Raw genomic sequence first — 14,184 nt, forward strand, 5'->3', positions numbered from 1 at the left:
AAATGTTTGGTATTAAAATCAAATACAAGTAAAAGCAAAGGGAAAATTGTATTATATTTACAGAATCTGTAATATAAAAAGATGCAGTCATTTTCTCAAACTGTGTAATATTGTTGTAATAACATAATGAAAGAAATCAAGCAGTATATTTTTAGGAGGAATCTTTAAGCAGAAAGATTCATTGGGTGTCTTCAAAGGCTGTTCCTGATTGGTTATGTTTTGAACACTACTCTCTGTTAATACTAAAGAAATATGACCTTTGGCACTCCTTTATCAATAGTTTCTCTTTGAATTCAGAGAAGGGATGGAAGTGTGCCAGGTTTACAAACATACCATTTAAAAAAGATAGTGCTTTAATGAAACCTTAAGTTATTGTTAAATATTCGTGCCTTTAAAAAAAACACAATAGTTAATAACAAACAAGACGTGCCTGTAATTTTATTTAAATAAAACTGATTTATGCATTGCTGAAGTCTGTCATCTCTTCAGTGGAAAGGCTTGACTGTGTAGGGGTGTGTGTAAGTGTGTGTTTTTACAAGTCTGATGCCCTCAGAGGACAGAGTTGACTGAGTGGCAACTTCCTGAATGCCAGTTCTGCCTTGATGTCCAGTTCACTTTCCTTGCCGTTCACAAGAATGAAAGAAGCCATTTTGGAGGCCGTGCCACGGGGTCTGTACAAAGCACAAATCCACAAGAGCTGAATACCATGTTAGAGTGGAAGGGCAGGCCATGTGCTCTCCTTTCCTGCTCGTACCATGCAGTCAGCCAGCAAGGCCACACTGCTGAAGGTCTTTCATCACGTGTTGGAACTGAGGATTCCTTTGCTACTGTGCTTCCAAGTATACACTTGGGCATTTCTCCTGTTATCATTGTCAAATACTTAGAATCATAGAACTGGAAGGAGCTCGAGAGGTTATCTAGTCCAGTCCCCTGCACTCGTGGCTGGACTAAGTATTACCTCTACCATCGCTGACAGGTGTTTGTCTAACCTGCTCTTAAAAATCTCCAATGATGGAGACTCCACAGCCTCCCTAGGCAATTTATTCCAGTGCTTAACCACTCTGATAGAAAGTTTTTTCTAATGTCCAACCTAAACATCCCTTGCTGCAATTTAAGCCCATTGCGTCTTGTCCTATCCTCAGAGGTTAAGAAAAATAGTTTTTCTCCTTCCTCCTTGTAACAATCTTTTATGTACTTGAAAACTATTATCATGTCCTCTCTCACTCTTCTCTTTTCCAGACTAAACAAACCCAGTTTTTTCAATGTTCCCTCATAGGTCATATTTTCTAGATCTTTAATCATTTTTGTTGTCCTTCTTTGAACTTTCTCCAATTTGACACCCAGAACTGGACACAATACTCCAGTTGAGCCTAATCAGTACGGAGTAGAGCAGAAAAATTACTTCTCGTGTTTTGCTTACAACACTCCTGCTAATACATCCCAGAACGATGTTTGCTTTTTTTTGCAACAGCGTTACACTTTTGACTCATAGTTAGCTTGTGATCCACTATGACCGCCAGATCCCTTTCTGCAGTACTGCTTCCTAGGCAGTCATTTTCCATTTTATATGTGTACAACTGATTGTTCCTTCCTAAGTGGAGTACTTTGCATTTGTCCTTATTGAATTTCATCCTATTTACTTCAGACCATTTCTCCAGTTTGTCCAGATCATTTTGAATTTTAATCCTATCCTCCAAAGCACTTGCGACCCCTCCCAGCTTGGTATCGTCCACAAACTTTACACCTGTACTCTGTATGCCATTATCTAAATCATTGATTAAAATATGGAACAGAACTGGACCCAGAACTGATCCCTGCAGGACCCCACTCATTATGTCCTTCCAGCATGACTGTGAACCACTGATAACTACTCTCTGGGAACGGTTTTCCAACCAGTTTTGTACCCACCTTATAGTAGCTCCATCTAGGTTGCATTTCCCTAGTTTGTTTATGAGAAGGTCATGCGAGACAGTATCAAAAGCTTTACTCAGGGCTTGGCTACACTTGCAAGTTGCAGCGCTGGTAGAGGCTTTCCAGCGCTGCAATTAGTAACCGTCCACACCTGCAAGGCACATCCAGCGCTGCAACTCCCTGGCTGCAGCGCTGGCTGTACACCTGGCCAGGTTGGGGTGTAGCGATTGCAGCGCTGGTGATCCAGCACTGCTCATCAAGTGTGGACACACACCAGCGCTTTTATTGGCCTCCAGGGAATAAGGAGATATCCCAGAATGCTTTTAACTAAATTACTCTCTTTGTTTTGTTATGCAGCCTCTCTTTGTTTTGTTGTGAACTCCGATCGGAGCTCTCCGTTGAACTGCTTATCTAAAAAACAAACACTGATCACAGCAAACAGGAGCTATCTGTACCTGGCTGTGAACGATCAAATGAGAGGCAAGCAGTTTGCTTGACAGAGAAACAGCGTTGGATGCAGGCTGTTTGCAATTAAGACTAAGGGTTCGCGAACATTTTGTGATTTTTCAATCCAGGGAAGCTAACACACAGTGTTGGCTCCAAAAATCCACTCTCTCTATCTTCCCTGCTCCCTGTCACAGTACACCACCCTCCACCCCCCTCTTTTGAAAAGCACGTTGTTGCCACTTGAATGCTGGGATAGCTGCCCATAATGCAGCACTCCCAACAGCGCTGTAAATGCTGCAAATGTGGCCACACACCAGCGCTGGTAGCTGTGAGTGTGGCTACACACCAGCGCTGGCCCTGCACAGCTGCACGACCAGCGCTGTAACTCCCAGCGCTGCAACTTTCAAGTGTAGCCAAGCCCTAAAGTCAAGATATACCACGTCTACTGTTTCCGCCCTATCCACAAGACTTGTTACCCTGTCAAAGAAAGCTATCAGGTTGGTTTGACACAATTTGTTTTTGACAAATCCATGCAGACAGTTACTTATCACCTTAATATCGTCTAGAAGTTTGCAAATTTATTGCTTAATTATTTGCTCCATTATCTTTCTGGGTACAGAAGTTAAGCTGATTGGTCTGTAATTCCCTGTAATGTTCTTATTTCCCTTTTTGGGCACTATATTTGCCCTTTTCCAGTCTTCTGGAATCTCTCCTGTCTTCCATTACTTTTCATAAATAATCACTAATGGCTCAGATAGCTCCTCAGTCAGCTCCTTGAGTATTCTAAGATGCATTTCATCAGGCCCTGATGACTTGAAGATATCTAACTTGTCTAAGTAATTTTTAACTTGTTCTTTCCGTATTTTAGCCTCTTCTGATTTACCTCGTTTTCACTGGCATTCACTACGTGAGATGTCCAATCACCACCAACCTTCTTGGTGAAAACTGAAACAAAGAAGTCATTAAGCACCTCTGCCAGTTCCACATTTTCTGTTATTATTTCTCTCCACCCCCATTGAGTAACAGGCCTACCCTGTCTTTGGTCTTCCTCTTGCTTCTAATGTATTTGTAGAATGTTTGCTTGTTACCCTTTATGTCTCTAGCTAGTTTGATCTTGTTTTGCATTTTGTTAAATCTGCCGTGAAAGTGTTCTTAAAACAAACATGTGCTGGGTCATCATCTGAGACAGCTGTAACATGAAATATATGCAGAATGGGGGTAAAACAGATCAGGAGACATACAATTCTCCTCCCAAGGAGTACAGTCACAAGTTTAATTGATGCATTATTTTTTTAATGAGCATCATCAGCATGGAAGCATGTCCTCTGGAATGGTGGCTGAAGCATGAAGGGGCATACAAATGTTTAGCAAATCTGGCATGTAAATACCTTGTAACACCGGCTACAAAAGTGCCATGAGAACCCTGTTCTCACTTTCAGGTGACATTATAAATAAGAAGCAGGCAGCAGTATCTCCCATCAATGTAAACAAACATGTTTGTCTTAGCCCAGAGACTTGGTGTTGGACCATTTAACTTTTACATAATTCTTACTGAATGCTCTAATCTGGTAGAGCTGTCCCCTCTAGGGGTTTCCCCTGCACTGTGTGGGTTCTCAGACCCTCTGACAGGAAGTACTTGGAGGGAGAAGGGGGAGGGATTCCACAAAAGGCCAAAAAATATAAAAATAAAAAATGGAGCCAGATGGCGAGAGCTGAAATTTAAATACTGTTACTGAAGCTGCTGCATCCAGATTATGATGGACCAACCACTTTTTGAGACCACTTATAGCCCTGGGGCGGGGGAACCCATCAGTCCCTGGGAAAATCCCCTTGAATGAGCTGCCTTTCCCCAATTCCTGGCCTCCTGAGGTAAGACAATGGGAGTTGCTCCACATACTGAGGAGCTTCTTCTTCCTCCCTCAGAGCATGGAGTAGGCAGAGTTCCTCTACAGATGCCCTCACCTGGCTCTCCAGCTCCTTTGCTCCAACTAGTCCAGGCAGCTCAGGGACCTGGGGGAGAGAGAGAGAGAGAGAGAGAGTGTGTGTATGTGTGTGCATGTGAGAGACAGCACGCAGAAACTCCTTCCTGCCATCCACGTGCTTAGGGGAAAGGTGAGAGATTTCCTGCTGCACCCACTCAACCTCACGCCGGGAACTGAGAGAGCAGCCAAGGAAGAAGCAGGAGCCCAGTGCTGATGGAGCTGCATCAGCAGCTGGGGAGAGGTGTATGTTTGGGACATGGGGTGTCTGCGAGGGCGTCTCTGATGACAGGGTTTTTGGTGGGTGGGAGAAGGACAAGATGAAATCAGTGTGTGTGGATGGAAAACAGCAATTAATTGGCGGCAACATTATTTGATGTGTATGGGGTGAATAAATTCCTATTTGGGGGTGGCAAAATTAATTGGCGGTGTTTGGCGGGGACATTGATTGATTGAGTGGGGAAGGATAAAGGCTTGTCTACATCATGCAGCTTTTAGCAACAAGGCTGTGTCGACACAGTCTTGTCGCTAAAAGTCAGCGTGTGTAAACGCTCTTTTTCGGCACTTTTGCCGACAAAATACTTCCAACCCCGCGAGTGGCGTTAGCTTTGTTGGCAGGAGAGCACTCTTGCTGACAAAGCCGCATTCACACTGCCACTTGCGTCAGCAAAACTTTTGTCTTTTGCGGGGGAGCTTTTTTAAGTACCCGTGAAAGACAAAAGTTTTGTTGACAACTTCACAGTGTAGACATACCCAGAGAGTGGAGAAGAGGAGAGAAAGGAAATGTCTTTTCTTCCCTCATCCCCTTCCACCTAATATCCACTTGCCACTCTCCCCCAGTCCACTTCTTGCCTCCATTTCCAGACTCTACCCATTTTTTCTTCCCAGGCCATTTTCCTTCCTTTCTTCTCCCCATTTTGTTATATGACAGAAGAGATGTAAAAGAGGCAGGTGGAGGAGACAGCACTCCCTACCTTCATCCAGGGCAGAGGAGCCAGGACTCCTCACAGCACCTACCATACTTACCCAAATTTTAGTTGTGATATTTGTTGATGATGTGATGTAACCTAGCCGGACCAAGTGAGAATGCCGTGATGGGCCCCGTTGGACTGGTAAGGACTGAGCCAAGGGAGGGCTGCAGAGAAGGACATGCCAACCGAGGGTACTGAAAGGGGCCCTGTTGGACTGTTAGAAGACTGACCCCAGGAAGGGCTGCAGGACACTGAGGACATTTTGGATTTTGCACACAGACTGCATGTGACTAGGCTGAAGGGCTGAGTCACCGAAAACCCTCCTGATGAGGGCAGCGGCCAACAGGGGGCACCATGAGCAGAGGAAATTGAGAAAACTGCAGGCACACATTCACTTGACTAGGGGGCGCTCCTGAGAGGTGAATTCACCCCATTACAGTATCAGCCTTGGAACTGCATTTATTTTTGTACGAATTTTAAGTTATTTTACAGATACAATTAAAAATACCATTTGAAAATAAGCAACCTTTATCTGCACAGTGCCTAAAATTATGTGTTCAGCTAATTTTGTTTTTTAAATTGTCACTGCTAAGGTGAAAACAAACTAAATTTATATTCTAGAAGGATATTATTATTTGATTGTATTGTACCACTTTAAATAATGAATGACAAAGCATAATATGGTAATAAAAGTAATAATGATAATGGCTGGCCAGGGCAGGTTAGGCATTTTAGAACTCACTACTCAAATAATTAAATTTAAGCATAAAAGAGAAATAAAATTCTGAAATGCACAGACCAGTCAAAAAATTAAAATAACAGTACTCTAATCCTTTCCGAACTTTGAAAGAATAAGATTACAGAGAATATATGTGCACTGTCCATTTCAACAGGAAGTACTAAGAAGTAAGAACAACAAGAAGAGGAAGAATATAAGGGCTAGTCTACACTGGCAACGCTTTAACGTGCCTTGTGTGGTCGCAGTGCACAGAGCTCTAAAAAAACCACCGCCACGAGGGGTGTAACTACCTGCCCTGGGAGTGCAGCTCCCAGCGCTGGTGCACTGTCTACACTGGTGCTTTACAACGCTGAAACTTGCTGCGCTCAGGGGGGTGTTTTTTCACACCCCTGAGCGAGAAAATTGCAGCGCTGTAAATTGCCAGCGTAGACAAGCCCTTAGTGTGTGTGTGTGTGAGAGAGAGAGATTACGTGCGTGTTTGTTGAAGGCAATGTGTGTGGGAGACTGCGTGTGAGGGAGACTGTGTGCACCTGAGTGTGTCAGCATGCTGTCTTTTTAAGCCAAGCAAACAGGAGCCTGAAAGCTTGCTCAGTGCAGCAGCAACTGCAGCTCCCACTCCTGACCCAGAGGCAGCAGCCCAGACAGGCTCCTTGTGTCCCCCCCCTCCCCCGTTCCAGCTCAGCAGAAACCGACATCAGCAGATTCAGAGGCAGACTCCCGGTCCACAAGCAGTGTGGCCAGCAGGCTCCATGGTGTGGGGAGTGGCAGAAGCAGCGTGGCTGCAGAGGGCTGTGGAGCAGGGCAGCAGCAGAGCAGTATCTTCCCTCCTGCTGCAAACTTCATTTGAATGTGGTATGAAACTGAAGGTGCACCCCCCACCCTCCCTAAATGGCACCCCTTTTTCCTTGTCCTTTTCTGTTTATCCAGCCTCCCCTTCCCTTCCCCTGCCTGTAACACAGGGAGTCCATATGACTTAATGCCAGGAAAACAGCAGAAAAGTGAAATGCTGCATCAGATGGAGAATGCTCGAAAGGTTTGCTTATATGACCCGATTTTGGCTGCAGGAGTGTTGTAGCCATGTCAGTCCCAGGATATTAGAGAGACAAGGTGGCTGAGGTAACATCTTTTATTGGACCAACTTCTGTTGGTGAGAGAGACAAGCTTTCTAGCTTACACGGAGCTCTTTTTTGGAAAAGGTGCTCAGATTGTCACAGCTAACTACAAGGTGGAACAAGTATCAGACCGCTAGCCGTGTTAGTCTGTATCCACAAAAACAAGGTACTGAAGAAGTGGGTTTTCTACCCACGAAAGCTTGTGCCCAAATAAATCTGTTACTCTTTAAGGTGCCACTTAACTCGTTGTTAAGGTGGAACGGATTGTTTAGCATAAGTAGTTAACAGATATTCAAAGGGACTATTCAAGGTAAAGTGGCCTGTTAACATCCCTGCAGTCATAGGACAAAAAAAAGGTGAGGATTAGTGGGTTACAGATTGTTGTAATAAGCCATAAATGAACTCACATAGAAAAATGATAAAAGACAAAAACACCATATCACCCCTGGGTGAACACTTTTCACAAAGCAATCACTTCATATCTGACCTCTCAGTCCTCATCCTCAAAGGAAACCTGCACATTTTCAGAAGACGAGCCTTGAAACTTAAATTCATAACTTTGTAGGACACTCAATCTAATGGTTTAAATAATGACACTAGATTTCTGCAGTGCTGTTGTAGCCATGTAGGTCCCAGGATATTAGAAAGACAAGGTGGGTGAGGTAAAATCTTTATTGGACCCACTTCTGTTGGGAAGAGAGACAAGCTTTCGAGCTTTTCAAAGAGCTCTGTAAGCTCAAAAGCTTGTCTCTCTCCCTAACAGAAGTTGTTCCAATAAATGATATTACCTTACCCACCTTATCTCTGGTTTTGCATGTCAAAACTTCCTTAAAATGGGACTGAGAGGGTTAAATTTTTAAACTTGAAAGTGAGAAAAATAGTTAATAGTTTATCCATCATAAGGAAGTGAATTGATAGTATTATTTTAGAGCGGGGCATGCTTAGTGCATACACAAGATGCCTTCGTTCCGCTGGGACAGGAGAGCGTTGATTGTGATTATTTTTGGGATAGTGACCGCAGTGCTTTGGATATTATGCATTTGGCAGCTTGTCCTCAGGTTTAAAACAGGTAATAAAAATATCTTTCTGCTTTATCCAGTTTACAAAAGGATATAATTAATACTGACTGAGTTCTTAGTGCCATCAGCTTCTTGAGCAGGAATGTCTCTTCTCATCATTGTTCTCATCATCCTGTGTTGGTCCCAGGATATTAGAGACACAAAGTGGGTGAGATAATACTTTTTATTGCTAGGATGACCATATGTCCTGTTTTGGCCAGGACAGTCCCTTTTTTTAAGCCCTGTCCTAGTGGCCCCAACTTTTTTTGGCAAAAGTGGGCATTTGTCCTGTTTGCTCTTGCCAACTGATCAAATGCCAACTTTTGCCAAAAAAGTGGGGTGTGGTGGGGTGTGAGCAGCGATGCCAGCCCCTTGTAGAGGGGGAGGCAGGGCTCATGGGGTGAGAGGGCAGGCGGGGTTCCAGTGACCCCAGCCACATGGGGGGTTAGGCAGGGTTCCAGCGATCCCAGCCTCATGGGGGTGGGTCCCTCGGGTGCGCGGCTTGGGCCAGATCCGTGCGGGGGGTGGGGGTGGGGGAGAGAGGTGTTATTTGCGTATCAAAGTAGTTTCTCTTTGGGTATTTGGGTGGCCCATTCCGTGATGCAATCTACTCAGGGGCACTGGAATGGGGGGGTGGGTCAAGGGGCCCTGCCCCTCCCACTTTTGAAAGCGGACGGGCCTGGCCCATCCACTTTTCGCCACTGGCCCAGGCCCCTGCGCCTCTCTTGACCCTGAGGCCCGACCCCCTGGCCAGGCCGGAAACTGGAGCCCACATTGGTAATAGTGGCCTGGGGAGCCATGGACCTTCCACCTGCTCGGGGTGAGGGGCCCAAGAGCAAGCCTGGGCAGATGGAGGGTCCGTGGCTCCCCACAGCTGCCTGAATGGCTCTTACCCTGGCCCGGCTGTGGCTCTTTGGCCCCACCCCCAAGCCATGTTGGCAGCCCGAGCTGGGTCCGGGTAAGAGCTGCACGGGTAGCTGTGGGGAGCCACAGACCCTGGCTTTTATATGCAGAAAAACAGTTGTGGCACTGATGGGCAATGGAGTTTTTATAGCATGTTAGGAGAGCCTCAGAAAGAAAAAGATTGAGAACCTCTGTTTTATTGGACCAACTTCTGTTGGTGAGAGAGAGAAGCTTACACAGAGCTCTTCTTTAGGTCTGGGAAATGTACTCACAGTGTCACAGCTAAACACATGGTGGAAAAGATTGTTTAGTGTAAGTAGTTAACACAGATTTAAGGGACCATTCAAAGTGAAGAGGCTTGTTAACACTTCTCCAGTCATGGGGTGCAGTGGTGAAGGGAGGAAAAAAAAAAGCTGGGGCGGTGTTAAGTGGGTTATAGATTACTGTATAAAGCCATAAATCCGGTGTTTCTTTTCAGTCCATGATTTAATGAATTATGAATTTAAGCTCCAAGGCTCATCTTTTGAAGGTGTGGTGCAGATTTCCTCTGAGGATGAGGATGGAAGAGTCAGATACAGAGTGATCACTTTATGAAGTATTCATCTCCTGGTGATACTGTGTTTTTGTCTATCATTTTTTCTGTGTTAGTTCAGTTGAGAGCAGACTAATTGTCTGGTTTCACCCACATAGTTGTTACTGGGGCATTTAGTGCACTGGACAAGGAATACCACATGTTGTGATAGGCATGCGTAGAACCCATGGATCTTGAAAGGTGTGCTGTTGAGGGTGTTGATCATGGTAGCAGTGGAGATGTGCCTATAGGTTTTGCATCTCTTGTTCTGGCAGGGCCTGGTGCTGCTCTGAGTTGGTGTGTCTTGGTGGGGGGAACTTGCTTCTGTGATGAGTAGAGCCCTGTGTGGATACAAAATTTATATCTATGGATGTGGTTATCCATGGATATAAAGCAGATATCCGTGGAGCTGCAGGACTCTACGAGGAACCGCAGCAGTGCAAGCAGCATCATGTTGGGCTACCGCTTGCAGGAGCCAGCACCCAGCCCGGCCAGCTCCTCCAGTGTGGCTGTACCACCCCCATCCCTCCCCACTGGGGTGGGCACCAGGCTCACCGGCAGCTGTCCCTGGTCATGCTAGTGTGTGCAAGCGGCTTCCATGCTCCCAGATGGGAGTCCCTTCCACTCAGCAGTCTGCATCTCCTGTATCCACACAGGGCTCTAGTGATGAGCTTGGCAAAGTTGGGGGGTTGTTTGAAGACCAGGAGAGGGGGGTCAGGAAAGATTTCTTTCAGGATATGGTCCCCGTCAAGTAATTGTTTAGTGATTTCCCCTATGGCAGTGGTTCTCAAACTTTTGTATTGGCGACCCCTTTCACACGGCAAGTCTCTGAGTGTGACTCCCCCTTATAAATGAAAAACACTTTTTTATATATTTAACACCATTATAAATGCTGGAGGCAAAGGAGGGTTTGGGGTGGAGGCTGACAGCTCACGATCCCCCATGTAATAACCTCGCCACTCTCTGAGGGGTTCCAACCCCCAGTTTGAGAACCCAGGCCCTATGGGTTCTTGTGGTAGGTGACACCCAGAGATGCCTGGTCAGAGGGGGTGTTACTTCTGTATTGAAGTAGTTTCTCTTCGAGTATTTGGGTGGCCCATTCCATGATGCAATCTACTCAGGGGCACTGGAATGAGGGGGGCCAAGAAGCCCTACCCCTCCCACTTTTGAAAGCGGACAGCCCTGGCCAGTCCACTTTTCGCCACTGGCCAGGCCCCCTGCCCCCTCTTCTTGCTCCCTGGCTAGGCTGGAAACTGGAACCCACATGGGTAAGAGTGGCCTGGGGAACCTGGGCAGCTGAGGGGAGCCGTGGAGTCTCCACCTGCCCGGGGTGAGCGGCCCAAGAGCAATCCTGGGCAGATGGAGGGTCCGTGGCCCCCCACAGCTACCTGAATGGCTCTTACCCTGGACCAGCTGTGGCTCTTCGGCCCCACCCCCAGGGCAGACTGGCAGCCAGAGCCGCGTCTGGGTAAGAGCTGCACCTGCACGGGTAGCTGTGGGGAGCCACAGACCCTCCACCTGTCCTGGGTGGGGGGGTCCAGGAATCAGGGATATAGTCTGGGGGCTGCTCTTGGGCCCCCCCACCCAGGGCACGTGGAGGGGCCCGGGTTCCCCAGCCCAGCTCCAGCAGCCGACTTGGCCACGGGGGTGGGGGAAAGAGAGTGGGAAGCGGTGGGGCCACTGTGGGTGCAGGTTCTTGTGCCCCTCCACTTTTAGGAAGAATCTGTCGCCCTTGGATCTGCTTCTCTGGTGGGGTGTCCTTGTCTGGTGAAGGTGGTTTTAAGTGTGTTAAGGTGTATATCCCGGACATTCTCCTCAGAGCGAATTCTGTGGAATCTGAGTGCCTGGCAGTAGCATTTTAAGTGCAGGCATACCTTCTGTCAGCAACAGAAGTGGTCCAAAAAAAGATATTACCTCATACACCTTGTGTTGTTGTCATAACATTTAAAGAGGTACTTTAAACTTTCTTTTAACTTTATTCATATGCAATGTTCACATACAGAGTATTTTGTTTGCAGTGCATTTACGCTATATTTAATTCCTATAAAATAGCCTTGCAGAATTATTAGGAAAGTTTCCAAGCCCTGAATGCTATTTAACTTAACTGTATTTCTGTCCTCTAAAAACAAACAAAAACAAACCCCCACCGTCAGCACCCCAAAAAACAACACACATGCCTTGGGCTAGTGGGCAAATAAAGTTTCATAAGGCTGCAGTAATATATAGTATACATATATATAAATAAAATTTATGCTTTGTAATAGCTATTTGTTACACTATTTGTTTTTCTATAAAATCGTCCATGAAATATTTTGATTTTGTTGACTATATAAGAATAAATAGATGCATGTCTACACACATACACGTGGGCACATGTGGCCAAGAAAATCAGGCCCATATGTGTATGTGTACTTATGCTTTTTGGTGCAAGCATGTTGTCTTGTACACTAACATTATGCAAAAAATAATGTGTGAACACCCATTCAAAAGTTGATACAAATAGAAAGAATCAGACATTGCTTGGTGCCTTAATAGAAAAGGACACAAATGTGATTTGCAGACACCAGCCTTTTAGGAAACCTATGCAAATGTTCAATAAGGAAATTTTCATGAGAATTACCCACTGGAATGTCAATGGGGAGAGGAAATGCCTAAGAACAAGAGCTGGCATGTAATTATATACCAGTTGATTAACCTTTGTCAAGTATTATCAGCCTTTATGAATTTAACTATTCTGTATTTCTTGGATGTCACTGGGGAAGCTGAAAGCACAACATAATAATTGCCTTCATTCATCAGGGTAAGGAACTCTTTTGTGTGCTTGTGGCTTTGTCTTATTTGGAATTCAGCATTTGTGGCCAGCAACTGGTGTAGCTGCACTAGTGCAAACCCCAAGTGTAGATAAGAAAAGCTGCAATTTGCATTGGTGCACCTAACTCCTGCTGGAAATTGGAGTAACCAATGCAAACCATGGCTTCTTTTTCCACTGCCTACACTTAGGGCTTGGCTACACTTGCAAGTTGCAGCGCTGGTAGAGGCTTTCCAGCGCTGCAATTAGTAACCGTCCACACCTGCAAGGCACATCCAGCGCTGCGTTGGGGTGTAGCGATTGCAGCGCTGGTGATCCAGCGCTGCTCATCAAGTGTGACACACACCAGCGCTTTTATTGGCCTCCAGGGAATAAGGAGATATCCCAGAATGCTTTTAACTAAATTACTCTCTTTGTTTTGTTATGCAGGGCCTCTCTTTGTTTTGCCGATCGGAGCTCCAACTGCCTAAAAAACAAACACTGATCACAGCAAACAGGAGCTATCTGTACCTGGCTGTGAACGATCAAATGAGAGGCAAGCAGTTTGCTTGACAGAGAAACAGCGTTGGATGCAGGCTGTTTGCAATTAAGACTATCGCATTTTTCAATCCAGGGAAGCTAACACACAGTGTTGGCTCCAAAAATCCACTCTCTCTATCTTTCCCGCTCCCTGTCACAGTACACCACAGGGAGTGAGTGAAACAGCGGGGAGTCCGTGGAGGCAAGACTAAGGGCTCGCAAACATTTTGTGATTTTTAAATCCAGAGCCCCCCCCAGCACCACACCAAGCCCCCACCCCCACTCTGAGCGCTGCGCCAAGCCCTCGCTCCCCCCAGCACCACACCAAGCCCCCACCCCCACTCTGAGCGCTGCGCCAAGCCCTCGCTCCCCCCCGAGCGCCGCGCAGCCGAAACAAAAAAAACCCAACCCTCCAGCACTGCCCTGACGAACCAAAAAAAACCCCCAAACAACGAGCGCCACCCCGCCCCAAGGTGCCGCCCCAAGCACGTGTTTGGTCAGCTGGTGCCTGGAGACGGCCCTGTTGCTATGGGACTTGGGCATGCTACATATAGTTTAGATCAGTAGTTCTCAACCAGGGCTCCAGAGCCCACTGGAGGGCTGGGAGCAGGTTTCAGGGGGCCCGCCAAGCAGGGCTGGCATTAGACTTGCTGGGGCCCAGGACAGAGAGCCGAAGCCCCACCGCCTGGGGCTGAAGCTCAGGGCTCTAAGCTCTGCCACCCTGGGCTGAAGCTGAAGCCTGAGCAACTTAGCTTCATGGGGCCCCCTGTGGCGTGGGGCCCCAGGCAACTGCCCTGCTTGCTACCCCCTAATGCTGGCCCTGACTTTTATATGCAGAAAAACAGCTGTGGCACAGATGGACTGTGAAATTTTTATAGCATTTATAAAGAAAAAGGTCGAGAATCCCTGGTTTAGATGGTCACTTTTAAAACCTTGTCTGGGAGTTTCAGTATTGCCAATACTCATGGAAGCGGATGTTTTTCTGAGAACTGCAGCTCATGAAACTGTGATTGTATGAGAATCTTAGCTTTCATTAAAAAGAAAAATTAAGATTCTAGGCATCATCAGTTAGGAGAAAAGGTTGAAAATGTGAACCCTAAAGGCTCAAAAGGCAAATCAAAAGAACCCCACATTTTTAAAATATTTTAAATTTCATGATTTTTAA

General features: G+C 46.3%; 1 long non-coding RNA gene across 1 annotated transcript in view; it reads left to right on the plus strand.

Annotated features, from left to right (window-relative positions):
- The first annotated feature begins 6,803 nt into the window (after positions 1 to 6,803).
- The window catches only part of LOC123361686, a 32,460-nt gene continuing 25,079 nt past the window's right edge, over positions 6,804 to 14,184 (plus strand). The window contains exon 1 of the long non-coding RNA XR_006576192.1: positions 6,804 to 6,899. This is a non-coding gene — a long non-coding RNA (uncharacterized LOC123361686). The remainder of the gene's footprint in view (positions 6,900 to 14,184) is intronic.

The sequence above is a fragment of the Mauremys mutica genome, chromosome 1 (assembly GCF_020497125.1).
Source record: "Mauremys mutica isolate MM-2020 ecotype Southern chromosome 1, ASM2049712v1, whole genome shotgun sequence".
Classification (NCBI taxonomy): Eukaryota; Metazoa; Chordata; order Testudines; family Geoemydidae; genus Mauremys; species Mauremys mutica.